We start from the raw sequence: 18955 nt of genomic DNA, 5'->3' as shown, positions 1-18955 counted from the left end.
TCAGTGACTGAAAAATACAAAGGTAACCAAAATCACACATTAAATCACAGCTGTCCACCGATCAGCTGATTAATTCATGTGATGCATTAAGTTTTTTTGTTTTTTTTTTTCTTTTTTTTACACACGTGCCCTAACCGAAATGCACTAACACTAATCTGACATTTAATCAGCTGGGCTGCTTCTTTTTTTAGTCATTAAGTTTTTCTTTAGTGAGAATGACATTTGCTGTAAATGTTATTTTTGACTAATGTTAATTCAAAAATAGCTGGAACTGCTTTGTCACTTAAAGGTTTTAACTCCCAAGCTACATTCTGGTGGTCAAAAAAAAATTGTTTTCACAATAAATATAATCAAAAACACCATTTACTACTTCTTACTTGTATTAAAATGACTTCATATGTTGCTGCATTCTAAAGGTGCTTTTTTCCTAAGCATGCATATTTCTTCAAACCTTGCAACATGAAGCTTGAATGATCTCATCTGGAGGTTAAATGCCATCCGAAGGTTTACATTGGCTGTATAGTGAAAGTTCAGGGGTGGTTTATGGCCTTACCGTCAAAACCTGATCAGTATCTCAAAAGCCAAAGTCGGCCAGTTTGATGGAAATCCCTCAACACATTATGGTGATGTCACCTTTTTTTTTTAACTTTATTGCCAAAAATATAACAGTACAGGCAACTTACATTGTAACAAACGAGAACAGGTGTTGAGTTTGGGCTCACAGCAAGATAATTAAATATGCATCAGTGGAGTGAACAGGTAAGACATACAGAGCAAATCAAACAAAAAGAGATGTTACACGTGACCATCTTCTAGTTAATATATCCATTTTAAGTTGGAGTTGGGCTGTCAGACACTCCATCATGTATACATGTTTTAGTTTCTGCATCCTTTGGGAAATGGTGGGTGGGCACGGTTTCAGCCAGTTGAGGGTTACAATTTTTCTTGCCACCAATAAAAGTATATGTAATATGTAACATTGATCCTCAGTGAGTAGATCCCTAGAGTACAAGTCAAACAGAAACACAAGAGGGTCCATTGAAATGTCTGTTCTTATAATGTCCTCAATCTTCTTCTTGACGTTCCCCCAGAACAGTTTTATTTTCGGGCAGTCCCAAAAAACGTGTGTGGTCACCCACCATGCCCCACTCCCTCCAGCATTTGTCACTAGTGGTAGTTCCAATCATAAATGCAAAATATGCTTCAATATCCATAGGGTCTCTCATCACAACATCCCACTGTACATGCCTTGTTACATAATAATATCTATACATGTCACTCTGGGGCAAAGAATACTGTTCTTGTAGTTGTGAAAATGACTTAAATGTTTGTCCACAGAGTAAATGATCAATAACAACCAAACCATTTTCCACCCACCTTTCAAAAGCTCCATCTGACAAAGAAGGTAGAAATTCTATATTGCCTACAATGGGCATAGCCCTGGACAGTCCCGACACACCCCGGGTGTTTGCAAAATCCATGGGTTGTTGATTTTGGCCCTTTTTAATGATTGTTGACCCATAAACAGGAGAGTATGAATTAATAACCGAAGAATCGAATTCTGTTCAATAGAAAGCCACAATATTTCTGGGTCCTTTGCCACCCATGCTGAAATTGTTTGGAGTTGTGTAGCCCAATAGTAGAGTTTCATATCAGGAAGTCCAAGCCCTCCCTTTTCTTTACTTGCCATTATTTTTTTCAGACGTATCCTCGGTTTCCAATTTTGCCAGATAAATTTTGATATCAACTTTTCCAGTGTCTTGAATGTAGATTGTGGTACTAGAATAGGAAGAGACTGAAATCAAAACAGAAATCTTGGTAAAATATTCATCCTGATAGACTATTCTACCCAGGAGTGATAGGGGGAGAACATCCCATCTGTTCAGATCCTTTTTAACCTCGTTGATTAATTTCTCATAATTAGCGTTAAAAAGCTGTGTAGTTTTAGGAGTAAGGTTAATACCAAGATATCTAAAACCCTGGGTAGATTTTTCAAATGTAACCAAGTTATCCAGTTCTGTAGGCCGCTGACCGACAACGATTATCGCTTCCGATTTATTTGCATTGACCTTATATCCCGAAACAGAACTGTATTCATTAAGACGCTGTAGGAAAGCAGGAATTGAGGTGGCTGGGTTTTCAAGAAATAATTGGATGTCATCTGCAAAAAGTGCTCGTTTATGTTGAATATTGGCATCATCCCTTATACCTTATACGTATACGTGGATCGGTTCTGATGAGCTCTGCCAGTGGCTCCATGCTAAGAGCAAACAGACATGGTGAGAGCCAATCGCCCTGCCTGGTTCTGCTGGTGATATCACCTTTGCAGGCAAGGCATGAACATGAAGTGAAATGACCTTGACCTTTGACCTACACACAGAATCAATATGTCATAGAGTCAAAATGGACATTTATGCAAAGTCAGAATAAAATCCATCAATGCGTCTTTGAGATATGATGTTCAAAAGAATAGTGTACGTATGAACAAACTTTACAAATGCTATTTCTTCTTCTTCTTTTACTGTTTGTTAGAAATTTACATACCAGCCCAGTGGAGCTTTATTGCAACTATCTGTTGTCTTAGGCCTTGTCCATACAAAACAATATATCCATTTCATTTTGAAAACCTTTTCCATAAACACAGAATCATTTAAGGAAATGTCTGCATAAGCACATAACCACTACCACAGAGATCCTTGCAGTTGTCCATGTTTACTACAAGTAGGGGCTATCGTGGATCTCTAAATGCGGCCTATATGGGACTCATATGGGCTGATCCACACTTGCAGTTCACATGGGCAATCACAGGTGGGGCAACCACAGAAGCCATGGTCAAACCCAGATGGGACCCATACTGTAGCCCACATACAACCCATGTGGGACCCATGATGGACATGCTGGCTGGGCGCTGTAAAAGCCATAATAAGCTCAGTAGCTTCTGCAGCCCAAACACAACCCTGTGATCCGACATCGTCGCTTTGGCTGGACAAGCGCATGTGGTTTAAGTGGGCTATGCTATGTATGATGTAGTCGTCTCAAGAAAGAAGTGGTTGGCTGTCCACAGAGACAAAACGGTAGTCGTTTACAGACTTGTTCACTATGGGACCCAATTTCAAAAAGCACCATTTACGACCTCCCAAAATGCTGTTTCCGTGTGGATGAAACACCGATATGACAAAAAACTTTAGCGTATACTCCTGAATTCGTCTTAATGGAATTCGAGCTTTCAGGGGCCTATGCAGCCAAATTAGGGGCCCATGGATGTCAACAAAACCAATATGCATTGTAAAATTAAGCTGTGAAATCCATATTTTATTTTTTACCTGAATAACAACCACTCTTATTGTAGAAAAATAGGTTGAAAATGGTAAAAAAATGGGTTTAATAAGGTCAAATGGATTAAGGGAAGCATGAAGGATGAGAAGTGGCAGTTAAAAGACGCAAAAATGGCTTAAATACAGCAACAAAAATCCTGGCACTGGTAATGAGGGAATCTAGACAGCGTCAGACAAATTTGTGGCTCAAGCGTGATTTTTTTTTTTTTTTTTTTTTTTTTTTTTGCTGTTGAACAGATTAGATGGATTACATGCAGATAATCAGAGTAAAAGCCTGATCAAAATATAAAAGCTAGATGAAAACATGATAATCTGAAGATTCTGATCTGATCATTCAGAAAGAAAAGTTATTCAGAACAAGATTGATGGTTTATAGTTATTCTTATTGGTGTGACTGTAGATATTTGAACATGTCCTCTTGGTCAGGATTGAACTGTTTTTACTATTTATGGCCCCGTCCACACGGAGACGAATTTAGGAGTATGCACTAAAGTTTTTTGTCGTATCAGCGTTTCATCCACACGGAAACTAGATTTTGGGTGACTGTAAATGATACTTTTTGAAAACGGGTCCCAGAGTGCACAAATCCGTAAATGACCACTGTTTCATCTCCGTGTTGATGACCAACTGCATCTGTCTTGAAACAATTATGTCACTCATAGCGTAGCTCTCTTAAGGCGCCTGCACAGGTCCGGCCAAAACAACAATGGCTGATTACAGGGTTGTGTTTGTGCTACAAGCTACTGAGCTTGTTATGGCTATTAATGCTAAATCTGATGCTCCTTTACCAACACTGCGAAGCGCATACACCATATGTTCTTAAATCCATTACAGTGAACAACCAGAAGGGCAACTAGAAGAAAGTTTGTGTCAGTTTTCTGTGATCTTCTCTCTTTTGGTGCATTTCCATGGCAGCAATATAGCACCATGTACAGGCTTGGCATATGCACTACAGTGTTTTCTGTTGTTTCAGTGGTTCTGTGCTTACGTGGATATTTACTGAAACAGTCCCATCTTTATGGATTTGTCAAAACGAAATGAACATATAGTTTTCATCTCTGTGTGGATGGGGCCTATATGTCTGAAGGTTCTGCTGAAGACCCACATTGTCCCTGTGCTTATCAACTAAGTTTGTACTGCTAAGCTCTTAGTTCTTCTCTCAGCAGAGAAAGGATTACGTGCAGTGCGTAACGTGGTTGTATTTTGAAACAAAGAGAAAAATGCAGATACTAAAAGTCACAGACGAAAGAGAGGAGAATAAAATCTGATGAAGTGAGGGGTTGAGTGGAGGAGGCAATACAGCAACAGAAGTGTTTCTGTAGAGCACAGGCAGACTCTGTGACTATAGCATGCTTACCAAAGACTGGATTAAAATATAATTAGAATATCAATTATACAGTGGGACACCAGTTCTCTTTAAATAAACCAGAAATCTGTTTATAGAGATCAATAAATCTTTGTCAGAATAACACAGCTGTGAGTTAGGATGGCTTTATTGTGTTTCATCTGCTGTAGGTCTTCATACAGACTACAAACAGATCACTTCGCATGCTAAAAATCCAGACCATGAGTGCAGATTCTACTTTTTATGAGTCTGTAAATAAAGGTGGTCTTTTAACGGTATGCAGGTGTTTTCATACACAAAAATCCATACAGCAATAGGTCAAGAGTGGTCGTAATTTATAACATACACTGTGTCAGGACAGTAAGTGGAGTCAGTGTTGAATAAACTGGGGTCACTGAGTGGTTTTCCTCAGTTGAAGGTTAGCCATCACTAAAAATACGTCTGTAATTCAACCGAAGGCTCTCTCTGACTCCTCACGGCCTCACGTCTAATTTAAGAGCTCATCAGAGAGGACTGAGACCGCACCAACACGCACGCTCTCTGCAGACTGCAGGTCCACGCTGTGATTGATGCTGCTCATAGACAGGAAGCGTGCGTGAGCGTGCTCTTACATGTGGACTTTACCATCAGGAGGATCGTATGTGGAAACTGGAGAGGAGAGGTGGGAGAGAGAAGCTTTGTTTGCTTTCCTTTAAATAGAACAGGCTGCACACTGCTGTAATAATATACTATTGAACTGGTTTATTTTCATTCATGTTCAATCAATGTCTGCACATCACAAACACCATTGTCTCTGGTAAAAACACACTAAATAAACAGTACTGTATGAAGCATGTAAAGCCATGCAGAGCACTGCAGGCCATACTGTATGTCTGTATGAAGCATCCACCTTTAAATGAGCTCACACAGAAATAGATGGCAGATATTAAATGTCACACACGGGGGAAATAAGGTCAGCAGCTCTCTAATGAACTCCTGGCAGAGCTCACCTGCTCTATAGCCAGCTAATAAACCTGAGACTCTGCATGAATACAGCGTACACCCTTCACAAAATGTCCTTTAACACAGTAGAAGTTTGAGAATATGATGGTAGGAAGTTTTCTGTGGTAACCACAGGATAATGGTGACTTTATCTAAAACTTTATATTTACAAGTTCATTTGCTCCCTCTATGAGCTCAGTCTCGAAGTTTAATGATATAGTTGTGATGATACCAAGACTCAAATGTGTCCAGAAGTTGTCTCCTTGCAGTTTGTTCTTGTTTTGTGCCTGGAAACAAGAAATGAGTTTCACCGTTGAAAAAAATAGAAAATCAAGAAAGAACAACTTGAAGAAAAGAAACAACTCTAACATTCATGTCATGGTGACAGCTCCAGAGGGTCTCCACACATGTGGATGAAGTGTGGAGCCGTTGACTGATTTAGCCCCTGTTTAGGTTCATAATGGTTATATTTACAGACTTCTAAACAGATCATTCAATTGTAAGTCATACAGAGATGTCTTTTTATCACTCTAAATTTTGACTATGACGTCTATTACGTATGTATTCTGCATAGCAGTCATTTTCACTATCGCTGATGAAAATAAAATCGATCTTATGTTTGTCTCATCATGTTTGCATGCTGACACCAACATTTTCATCCGTCATAATTTTTCTTCTGAACAGATTTGAATTCATGCATGTTTCCACATCAGTCCCAGTCATTTAGATGGTGATTGATGATTCATAGCAGTGCCTGCTGCTTCCCTCTCTCTCACTGACTCACCCCACCCTTTTCCCTCTCTCTCTCCCGCAATGAAAGTCTAATATTAAACACCGTGGTTTGACCATGTATTACAAGGATATCAAGCATGGAAATATAACAGAGGCAAAAGTTTGTTCTCGCAGTCACCTAACAGAGAATGAATCAAAAGTTGCTCTTCATCTGTCCAACTTGGCACAGCTGTGATGTATGCGCTGGTGCTCTATGAAGATCTCTGTCAGAATGGATGCATCTGGAGGGATTTGTTTTTTGCCACAGCTCTTAAGTATTTACCACATTCTGTGAATTTTTGCAGTGAATGCAAATAAAAACACAACAGACTGTGTGCAAGGTTTGAGTGTGTGAATTTTTTTTGGATTAGGGAACTGAAAAAAAAAACAACACATCCGAGAATAACGGACTCAGTGTGAAAAGGCTCTTACTGTAAGTTGCTCTTAGAGCTCATATTAATAAATAAGATGCTTTTTACAATTAAGCTGTAAAAAATAGAGGTTGGGTTTCTCTCAATGACTTTATGGATCATTTAACTTCGCTTGTTGCTCTTTAGCACATTTAGAGGAGCATCTAACCTTGCTTTGTGTGTTATTTTGTATTTTGGGCATTTTGGTTTATTTAGAAAGATTTAGATTTGCGATAATTTTGTCAATAAAGGCCCTCATTTTGTAGCGTGTTTCCAAGTTCATTTATATCAGAGGCATGCAGGTTAAAAGATTCCCGGTCTGTGATGTAGATGCAAATTGTGCCAACATTATGATTCATTCCCAGTCTTTATTGGTTTAACTACTTAAAGCCAGTCATATCATATGTATTTGATATGCAGTTTTGTGAGACCACTAGGTTATCATCATGGCCAATAACTTCCTTAAAAACCTTTTTTTATATAGTCTGATAAACTATAGACTAATAGAAATCAGCTCCAAAAAGTGATAATTTTCTTTTTTTCCCTCTTTTGTAAAGTCCTTTCTATAAATTTACAGTCAAATATGCTGGTCTGATAGAGTGCACTTGTACACTACCAGGGATGTTGTCTAAAACCATCAACAATTGTTCAAATTCTCAACTAATTGTAACACTTTAGCATCCAGTGGTGGTCAGGGGAACATTTTTGAGGAGGCCAAGTGAGGGAAATATACCAGCTCCTATTTTAAACGGTCATACAAATATGAAGCCTGCACACGTCAGAATACAATAATGACACCAAATCAAACACACAAACAGCACTCTGCAGAAACATTCACGATCTCATCACTCCAGGTATGTTATAGTGGCAACAAAAACTCTGGATCTGCTGCCTCTAGACCTAGGGTGTTGAACTCAATCACAGCAGGGGCTGGATTCTGGATTCAGGTCTAACCTATTGAGCCTAACAGGGTCACCTTTTTAACCATAAACTGTCAACCTCATTTCACCAGTGATAAAATATATATTTATATAAAAAACTGATGCTAAGTGATTTTGAAATGAAAAAAGCTAAAAACATAATTTTAAAGGCTCACAATCTGAGACAAGTAAATTTAGTAGTTCAGAAAAGTCAAAATATGAAATTAAAATAGAAAAAAAAAATTGTTTTGAAAAGGCAAAACATATGAAATTAAAAGTCAAATATGATTTAGATTTTAAATTGTCAGTCTAAAAGGTTAAACTATGGGATTATAAAGTCCAAGTTAGGAGTTTAACAAACCTGAGAGACACCATGAGGAAACACTGAAGAGACAAATCTGAGAGAGAGACCATGAGGAAACATCAGGGAGAGACACTGAGGAGACACCTGAGAGAGACACCGTCAGCCTGATTGTTAATGAGTGTCAGGCTTTATTATTTTTTTAATAATATCATTTCCCAAACCACGTCTAAATATTTGTTTTGTGTGTGTTGATAAAATACAGTAGTCTACACATTGAATAATTCGGCTTATACATAATTTCATAACCAAACGTGCTGATGGAACAAGTGTATGATTTTTGACCGTAGGTTTGTCTTCATGTTCAGGTGTGATCACACACAGACTGAGACCAAACATTTTAATGTTATCTGATTAGAATTAACACAGTTCATATTTACACAGTCAGCTGTTTAAGCCTCCTGAGAGCTGACTGATGATCAGCTAACATCATCATCACAAACTGATGTCGCTTCACCACACGCTGCAGGAGGAAAGATGTCTCATGTGCTCCAAAAACATCGGTCCTCAGTCCTCCTTCTCGATTCCTTCACACTCTCCATGAGTCTCCAGTGGGAGGAACTTAAGACTCAAGTAAAAAAACTCAAGCCAGAGACTCAAGCATCTTATGGAAAGTGATACTCTGTCCTTTGTTCTTCTCTAATACAGTTGAAACCAGAAGTTTACATACACTATATAAAAAGGCACATAAACTTTTTTTCTCATCGTCTAACATTAAATCAGATTAAACTTTTCCTGTTTTTGGTCAATTAGGATTACCAAAATTATTTCTGTTTGTTAAATGCCAGAATAATGAGAGCGATAATTTTTTAGACAATTTGTTATTATTTTCTTGAGAGTCAGAAGTTTACATACATTTCATTAGAATTTGGTAGCATTGCCTTTAAACTGTATGACTTGGGGCAAATGTTTTGGATATGCTTCTACAAGCTTCTCACAATAGTTTGCAGGAATTTTGGCCCATTCCTCCTGGCAGAACTGGTGTAACTGAGCCAAGTTTGTAGGCCGCCTTGCTCACACATGCCTTTTCAGCTCTGCCCATAAATTTTCAGTGGGATTGAGATCAGGGCTTTGTGATGGCCACTCCAAAACATTGACTTTGTTATCCTTAAGCCACTTTGTAACCAGTTTGGCAGTATGCTTAGGGTCATTGTCCATTTGGAAAACCCATTTGCGCCCAAGCTTTAACTTCCTGGCTGATGTCTTGAGATGTTGCTTCAGTATTTCCACATAATATTCTTTCCTTATGATGCCATCTATTTTGTGAAGTGCACCAGTCCCTCCTGCAGCAAAATAACCCCACAACATGATGCTGCCACCCCCATGTTTCACAGTTGGGATGGTGTTCTCAGGCTTGCAAGCTTCCCCCTTTTTTCTCCAAATGTAACGATGGTCATTATGGCCAAAAAGTTCAATTTTAGTTTCGTCAGACCACAGAACATGTCTCCAAAAATTAAGGTCTTTGTCCCTGTGTGCATTTGCAAACTGTAATCTGGCTTTTTTATGTTTCTTTTGGAGTAATGGCTTCTTCCTGGGAGAGTGGCCTTTCAGCCCATGTGGGTACAGGACTCGTTTGACTGTTGATAATGACACACTCTTACCAGCTTCAGCCAGCATCTTCACAAGGTCTTTTGCTTTTGTTCTTGGGTTGAGATGCACTTTTCGGACCAAAGCACGTTCATCTCTGGGACACAGAACCTGTCTCCTTCCTGAGCGGTATGATGGCTGGACATTCCCATGGTGTTTATACTTGCATATAATTGTTTGAACAGATGAACGTGGCACCTTCAGGCATCTGGAAATTGCACCCAAGGATGAACCAGACTTGTGCAAGTCCACAATTCTCTTCCTGATATCTTGGCTGATTTCTTTTGATTTTCCCATGATGTTACACAAAGAAGCAGTGTGTTTCAGGTGTGCCTTAAAATACATCCACAGGTGTGCCTCTAATTAACTCAAATGTTGTCAATAAACCTATCAAAGGCTTCCAAAGACATGACATCATCATCTGGGCTTTCCCAAATTGTTTAAAGGCATAGTAATCTTAGTGTTTGTAAACTTCTGACTCTCAAGAAAATAATAAAAAAATGTCTAAAAAATTATCGCTCTCATTATTCTGGCATTTAGCAAATAGAAATAATTTTGGTAATCCTAATTGACCAAAAACAGGAAAAGTTTAATTTGATTTAATGTTAGACGGTGAGAAAAAAAAGTTTATGTGCCTTTTTATATAGTGTATGTAAACTTCTGGTTTCAACTGTATATTAATTTAATGTTGTTTCAATGTTTTATAGAGAGCCTAAGGAGAGATGGGACACAATCATCCAGAACAAAGTGGCTGAAAGGTGAGGTGGAGTTTTAATGACAGTTTAATGGTAACCAATGGAGCATTTTATCACTCCAATTTTGTGCAGGTAGATCAGAAAGAAAAACGTCCGTTTAGTCTCGCCATAAGTACGGGAAACATGGAGGATGAAGGATAGTGAATGAAACTTGTTAAAGCAGGAATTCAGGAAATAGACCTGGGTGAAGGGAAGAGGTGTTTCATGTGTTAAAAAGGGACAGATCATTATGAGCAATATTTTTAAATGGGACAATTAATCTGAACATTTGGAAGCATATTGACTTCACTTGTAAAAGCAAAAAAAAATCTGTACTACATTTCTGAAATTATGAGTGAAATGTCTTGTATTTGTCGTTTTTGTTTTCTTTGTAATAACAAGATTTGCTACTCAAAAAAAATCCCCTTTCTAGGATTTTGTGTTAAAAACTGAGGGTCTTTAAGTAATAAATGTGGTCTTATACTTCAGCCAGCACTGTAACATATCTAAATGTATTGATTAACTCAGTGTTTTAGTCCCTCTGGGACACCGTAGTTCTGTTTGTGAAGATGATGACAGTCTGGTGTTTGTTTGACCTGAGCTTCATCACTGACTGTATCTGACACACCTGAATCTGAATACTCCTCTCTCACTGTAGAAAATTCTCAGAAATTAATGCATATAGTGCAGCCTGCAGATTTTTTCCCAGCATTCTCGGCTCTGTCAGCTGACCGGTCCATTTCTTTGCAGAGAGCATCTTTCTGCATGCAACACCTCCTCAGAGTACTACATGTATGAGGTAATTGTTGTTTGGTCATGTGAGCTGCTGCAGCAGCTGTCAAATGTGATGAGAGCAGGAGAATCCTCAGCCCCGCCTCCTGCGGCTGATTGGACAGTTCACAGCCATCTAGGGACCATCAGCCAATAGAAGTATTCAGAGTTTGATTTACAGAGAGGAAAGGGCTGAAAGAGTAAATAAATATCAGACCTTTGACTGAATTTCTCTGATGGGATTTTTTGTATCATAAAATTTATCCTTATTTACCAGAGTCAGTGCTGTTCACTATGATGATATAAAATCAGAAAAATACTTTGCAGTCTATTTTATTCAAGTTCATCTCCTCTTTTTGACTTGTAAATATTCTGTATGTCCTTACTTTCTGTTTCTGGTTCCTTGTCTTATTTTTTCTCAGTTCCCTGTCAGCTGATTTTCACTTGATTATTTTTATTTTTCAGGTCAGAGACATTAATGACATGAAGAACAGTCATCACTTTGTCTTCCTCTTTCAGACCATAGCATGACTATAGTGAATTGTGTGGTATAATATTTAAATGAGCTTAGCACTCATTTACATCGACATTATTATTGTTTAAAACTCAACAGGAAAATAATCCCATTGTTATAAAACTACAAAAGTCCTCTTAAAGAGGGAGTACATGTAAATAGGGTCATGTTGCAATGATGGAACTATGGGCTAATAGAACAGTGAGAGTGAAACAATTTAACAGTTTTACAAGCAGATAACAGTAAACTCAAACCAAACTCAACCGCAGATTATGTTTTAACTCCTCCAACTCAGGTTCTAACCGAGACGAGACTGATGATCTATTTCAGAGTTGGTATAGAGCCTAATTTATACCTTATCTTCTCTTAATGTTCTCTGTACTCCCCTTGTCCTGTCAAAATGATCCACCTTTATTTAACTCTGAAAATAAAGTGGCTTATTTAAATTTTGAATCCAAAATCTTCCTACTATGAAGTAAAAACTTACACTGTAAAACAGAGCAAGGTTAAAAATCCTAAAAATATTGGTTGAAACTGATTACGTCAAAGTTTTTCTAGTAGAAATATGTTTACCCTCAAGTTAAAATATCTTATTCACACTGTCAGAAGCCCTGAAGGGCTATGCACTACCACAGCTGCTCTGCTGTTGTTGTCTGTCCCTGTGCTCAGGCAAGCGAACACTACATGGTAATAAATTATACATTATAGTCTGTATAGTCACTAACCAACTCACTCTTTCTTCAAAAATTCTGTCATTGTTAAAGTCTTTGTTGGGTTTTGCTGCTCTGGCTCTAACTGTCAGCTACTCTGCTCAACATTGCCCCCATTGTTTACAGTGGTACTGCAACATTTGGTCTCTAAGCTTTCAATAAATGTGCATAAATACAGCAAAACAGAAGCAGAACGACTGCATAGAGAGCTCCATCCTCATATATGTAGGTAATGGACAGGCTCTAATGCTAATGAAATACAACAGACTACTTTTTAATTGCAGTAATCTTGCAGGAGTTACTTTAAAAGAAACATTAAAATCAAATATGATATAAATGTGCCTCAGTTTGTGACATGCTAATTGAAGATGTTTATGATTGGTCTGATTTTAGACAGATTCACTTGGCCAACTCTGAGGTCATAAACACTCACACCTCCTCCTGCAGTGTCTCCATCTGCATCCCGTCCCGTCTCACATGTCACATCCATCCAGCATACACGCAGACGGACACACAACCCGTCGTCTGGTCGACCACAGAGTCATGTGACCCGCAGACAGACTTCCTAAAATAAGAGTCTGAATGTTTATGACAGACTTCAGTTTCAGGTCAGAGTCCAAACAAACATGGAGGAGTTCACTGTCATGCTCTGCTCAGTTAGCACTCATACGTCTGGACTAACAGACACCAATATTTCATCTTTACTGTCTTAAAGGTCACATATCACACAAAAGCAAAATGCACTTTTTCAGGCATTTCAAGCAAAAATATTTGCTCCTGGCCTGTCCAAAATCCCCCCAAGAATCAGAAAAATCCATTCCCTCCCCCCTGTCTTTCTCCATCTTTTAGAAAATGTGTGCTGAAACAAGCTGTTCTCAGATTTTCCCCTCATGATGTCATGTGAGGAGTTAGCACCACCCCCAGCTCGATCTGAGCAGGGCTGGAACAGAGGGGTTTTAATTCATGCAAAAGTCAAATACTGGAGTGTTTTTTCAGCAACAAATGTCACAGGCATGTTTTAGGGACCTCTGAAACCAACATAAACTTGTCTTTAAGAGTAAAAATATGTGACCTTGAATGTCGGGACTGGTTACTGGTGAATGTACAGGATTGACTTAATTGCACCAAATCAAATTTTAATAATCAGTACATGTTTGTGGAGCTGATAGGCTTGTTTACTGTTATTTCGTTTTTAAAGATGAAAGAAGCAGGTTTCTCCTTCTGATCTAGTCCTCTAGTAATTTCAAATAAGTCACTGTGGATTGAATTGGAGGTATGGGTTGACTCTCTTGGCCTGCATGTTGCCACATAACCAAGCCCCAGATAAGCGGAGGAAGATGGATGGATGGATGGATGGATGGATGGTGCTCATAATACCCCAGTGCAAAAGCAGAAACCCCAAGACAGCGTAAATTCTGTGTCTTTTCATTGTTTATGTGGAAAAAAAGACCAGCCAAAGGAGATTGATTTCCTGTTTCTTCTTCTTCTTCTTTTCCTCTTGGTCGCCGTTTGTTTGCGACAACAGCGCCCCTGTAGGCAGAGGTTTGGTCCATTTAACCAAGAGCAATGTGAATGCGAACCAAACCAAAGGAAAGAACAACAATGTTGCAATTTCCATTCCAAAACAGACAGAGCCCTCCGGACTATTAGGTGTGAAAACGACCTGAGTTTAAAGACACTAGTAAAAAATCACAGATGACCTTAGGGTCTAACCTTGCAAAGCAGATGGATACACCCATTTTGTTGTTTTTAGCAGGCGAATCCATCTTGCAAAGCTCCCATCTCAACCATTTGGGCCCGGTTAGAAAGTAACAGGACCAATCAGCAATGAACGGCAGTACTTTCAGGCGCAGCAGAGTCGTGACGTAAACAAGCAGCAGCAAGAGCTGGTGCAGTTATGGAGGAAGAGATTAGCGTGGATGCTGCTAAAGCGCCAGTTTTATCAGAACTTGACGGCATTTCTTTGTTAAAAGAAGAACAAAGAACAGCAGTGAGTTGCACACGCAGCTCGATAGTGGCTACGTCATGTGTTTTGTTGCTCTGATTGGCCCGTAGAGATGTGACAGAACGTTTACCCAATCACACTCCGAGGTTTTTTCAAAGCCTCTGCCTTTTCTCAAACATTTCCTATTGAAGCTTTACCAGATGGATGTGTGAAACAAATCCATCTGGCGTGTCAGGTCACTAAGGGTCGATTTTACCTTTCAAAACACAATGATTGGCCAGATTCCATGCAGCCATTAAGCAGATCCATCTTGCAAAGCTTCAAGATACTATCCGGTCAGAGAGTGACCAATGACCAGGGATTGGTTTAATTGCAGTGCAAGCCAGTAAAAAATAGCGACTTGTGAGGAGATTATCATGGATGATGCTATGGAGACAGTTTAACCAGAATTTCTCACAACATTTCTTCCAACCTGCTCCACTGATAGTGAAGCTGAGTCTGCATTTTGTAGTTTGTGTCACATATTTAGTCACTCTGATTGGCCTGTAATAAATGTAACAGACAAAATGTTTGTCTACCAATAACTACCACTCTCAGCCTGGACTGGTCTCTCAAAACGCCAAATCCCACACAATTAAACGTGAAAAAGCCATTGTGGTTAGCCATTAGCTTCATGCTAAGTCTATGACGATTGCAATTTCAGTCCAGCTCTCTCCTTTGTCATGGTATGTTTTACATTACATCCAACTGTATGCCTCCCATTTACCGGAGTCGTCTATGGCACTGCTGTTTACTGTCGATGGATTTCTTGATCGTGATACAGAACATGTTTAATAGTTACGATCTCGAGTTGGAGCATCCCTGAACAGGCTGTTCACTGAACACACTACACACCACAGAATAATCTGGTAAGATAATGTTAAGAACCATCTAACAATTGGGCCCTCGCTGACTTTGATCAGAAGGAGGGATTCAGCTCGATAATCGGCACAGTTATCGTGTAGTGTTTGGCATGCTTTAGAGGACTGTCAGAAAACTCGTAGTCCTTGTTGATGTGATTGCATCCTCTGACACTTTTGACAATGAAATTGTGATTGAAGGGTTGTATCATTTAGTCATTTTTTTTCAAGTGTCATCCTTAAATGGTTTCCATCCTGTCAAAAAAAAAAAGTATGTTTTATTAGGTTATTTTAAATCTGCTGAAACAAAAAATCTGTAAGGTGTTTCACAGGAGTTCTGAACAGCTACTCTGATTTATACATGTTCCCGTGTGGTACCGTCATAAAAACATATCTTCCCATGCACATGGGACTCACAACGCTCATCTCTTTTTGTGGTGATCTCAGCCTTGCTGACAAAGTATTATGCTGCATACAAGATACATAAAGTTTAATGTCCACAAACATTTTAAAACTGAACACAGACAAAACTGAGAAGGCCCTCAAAATCAGAGACAGCAACTCCACTTGCATCTAAAATCAACGTCTCGAAAATACAGGGATCCAGGCAGAAATCGGCATTGTTTCAGATTCAGAGCTAAATTTTGAATATCAAATATCCACCAGAATATCATTTTACCATTTAAAATATTTCAAACTACATTCATCCATAACCCAAAATAATGCAAAGAAAATGAATCTGTGCATTTATTTCAGCCATAGTGGATTATCGTACATGCCCTGTGCTAGGCTGTTCATTCAAAATGCAGAAACTATGGGTGTTAAAATGAATTATTTCTATGCATTGTAATGCAGACATAGTTTATTCTGAACCAATGCAATGATGGAGCAAAATGAAAAATTCATAATCAAGTTCCTTGTAGATTCTCAACCTGGGACCAGGCCTGAGTTCACTTGTAGTTCACTTTGGTTTAAATGTAAAGACCTCTATGTTAACACTTATCTCTACAGCCCTTTTAGTAAAAGAAACTATATGCAGTGATATCGAAAATGTAGTATACACCTCATAGTGATGCATCTGGATTCTGATAATGAGTCAAATCATTGACAGGATAATTGTTATTGTGAGGTCAGTGACGATGCATAGCTCTGCTTCAGGGTTAATTTTAACGCTTTAACCATAACTATTAATTTTCTCATCAGCGATAATATTTAAGTATGCAAGAATCAGAGCAAAAACCAAGCCATGAGGTCAAAGGAACTGCCTGCAGACCTCAGAGACAAGATTGTTGCAAGGCACTGATCTGAGGAAGGCTACAATAAAATTCTGCTGCACTGAAGGTTTCCAAGAGCACAGTGATCTCCATAATTCTCAAGAAGTTTGGGATTTTAGCAGATTTGCTTGGAAGCTATCAAAGTATTTTTATGGAAATTAAGAGGATACGTTTACTATTTTGGAGGGTTTCATGGCTTTAAATTTATTTAAAAATTTTAATGCATTTTCATGGGAATATGGGGAAATTATTACCAAACTTTGGAGGAATTTGTTGGGAATTTGGCCTTTGACTTTTTCAGCATTTTTCTTAGAAAACTTTAGGGGGTTTGGGTTGTTTCCATCATTTTCATGGAATTTTGGAGAATGTTTTTGAAAATTTCTAGAATTTGCCAATAAATTTAAGGAAGAAATTACTTTAATATGTGGGACATTTGCTTGCAAGTTCTAGGAATTTGCATGGAATTTTTAATTGGAATTTTCGGGCTTTATGAGGAATTTTTACTGAAAGATTTGAAGACTATCTAAAGAAATATTTGAGTACTTTTCATGAAATACTTAAAGCTATATTTAAGAATTCTCAAAGACTTTTACTTTTAAATTATGAAATTTCTGGGGTTTTGGAAAGGAAAATTTCCAAAAAATTCTTGTTCAACAACAAGACTGATATTTTAACTTATCAGACCGTATTTATCCCAAATAAGTGGGAAAAAAACACAAAATAATCTTCAAACAAAGGCTCAGGTCTATGGAGGTTAAAGTCTATTCTCTCAGAGACAGGGAGCCAGAGTAGAAACCTCAGAACAGGACCGATGTGGTCCACTCTGTTGGTCTTAGTGAGGACTTGAGCAGCAGCATTTTGAAGCTGCAGCTGTCTGATGGACTTTTTAGGCAGACCAGTGAACTCGACTAAAGATAAATGCATGGACCAGCTTTTCAAGGTCCTGCTGTGACATTAGTCCTTTAATCCTAGAAATATTCTTGAGGTGACTGGAGCTTCATGCTGATTTTTAGAGATTCCTTATTGGGTCCAATTTCCAAAGGGCTAAATTTCAAGTGTTGTTGCATAATGTGATATTTCAGTTCTTATTTTTAACAGATTTGCAACAATTTCTGAAATGCTGTTTTCACTTGGTGTGATAGGGTTGAGTGTAGATACATGAGATTAAACCTGCAGGTTTAGGCTGCAACATTAAAACATTTTAAACAGTGAAGAGGGTGTGAATAGCCTACGCTCTGTGTTTTTATTAGAATTTATGTTTTCTTCAAATTTATTTGACAGTTTTTTTTTTTTTTAGTTTTAATGTTATTCATGCTTTTATAGGGGAGACTGGGGACAGCTGCAACCAGTGATGGGTGCAACAAGCCTTATTTCTCAAATCAGAAACATGCTAGAGTGATAATACTCACACTGCACATGCTCAGTTAGAACTTCTGCCCACCAAGAAGAGAGAGGCCATATTGAGCATCTGGTCCTGCTTGTATCAAGACAAATTGTTTTGGGGGTATGAAAGTAGCTTTTTCATGAGCTGTATTTTTGTCATACTGTCCTGATCTTTTGTATGAATTAATCCAAACTTACCTAGTTTGAGTCATTGTTTTGCTGACTATTCAGTGACATAGTTAGCATGTGTCAATGTCAGTGTGGCTAGCTAGCACATGATGTTTGTCGTGACTGATACCATGAGGACGGTTGCAACTGTTGCAACCGTCCCCATGCTAATTAGGCTAGTCATATAAAAACAGACCACACAACAGTATTTTTGAAGATTTTTAGTTCAAAATAGGCACAATTAATATATTCATTGCTCATGATGAACAGAACAGGCAATCATATTATAAGACAATGACAAACTAATGCTGATGCTGAACAAATAATTCCCAAAATAACTTGTTGAGCAAAACTTAGCAATTATTGTTGCATCTGTTGTGCTATGGGACAAACTAACCACATACATTTTCCTGTGAAAACAGGAGAAAAGTCAATTTATTTGTTGTCATATAGAGTTTTAAAACAATTTGAATTTTGTTTACTAAAAACATGTTTAAATAAATAAATGTTTTTTGTTTTGCAAATTATTTCATTCTTTTTGTCCCACGCTGAAATATTGAGTTTTTATAGCTTCAGTAACATCTACAAAACTTATTAAATATATTATACTTTAATATCGTAGGAATACTTTGCTTATTGAGACAAAAAGCAGAAGTTGATTAGTGAAATTTCATGTTTTTTAATATGTTGCAACCGTCCCTGATCTGTGTTGCACCTGTCCCCAGGTTTGGGGTCAGTTGCAACGTCTGAATTCCTCTATTCAAATAAATACTGTGATTGATATGTCATATGTAGCCATCTTTAAATGGTATGGGTAATTAGCAGACACATGTCAGTTTAATATGTA

Source organism: Cheilinus undulatus, linkage group 6 (genome assembly GCF_018320785.1).
Source record: "Cheilinus undulatus linkage group 6, ASM1832078v1, whole genome shotgun sequence".
NCBI classification, from domain to species: domain Eukaryota; kingdom Metazoa; phylum Chordata; class Actinopteri; order Labriformes; family Labridae; genus Cheilinus; species Cheilinus undulatus.
This window is presented reverse-complemented; position numbering follows the sequence as displayed.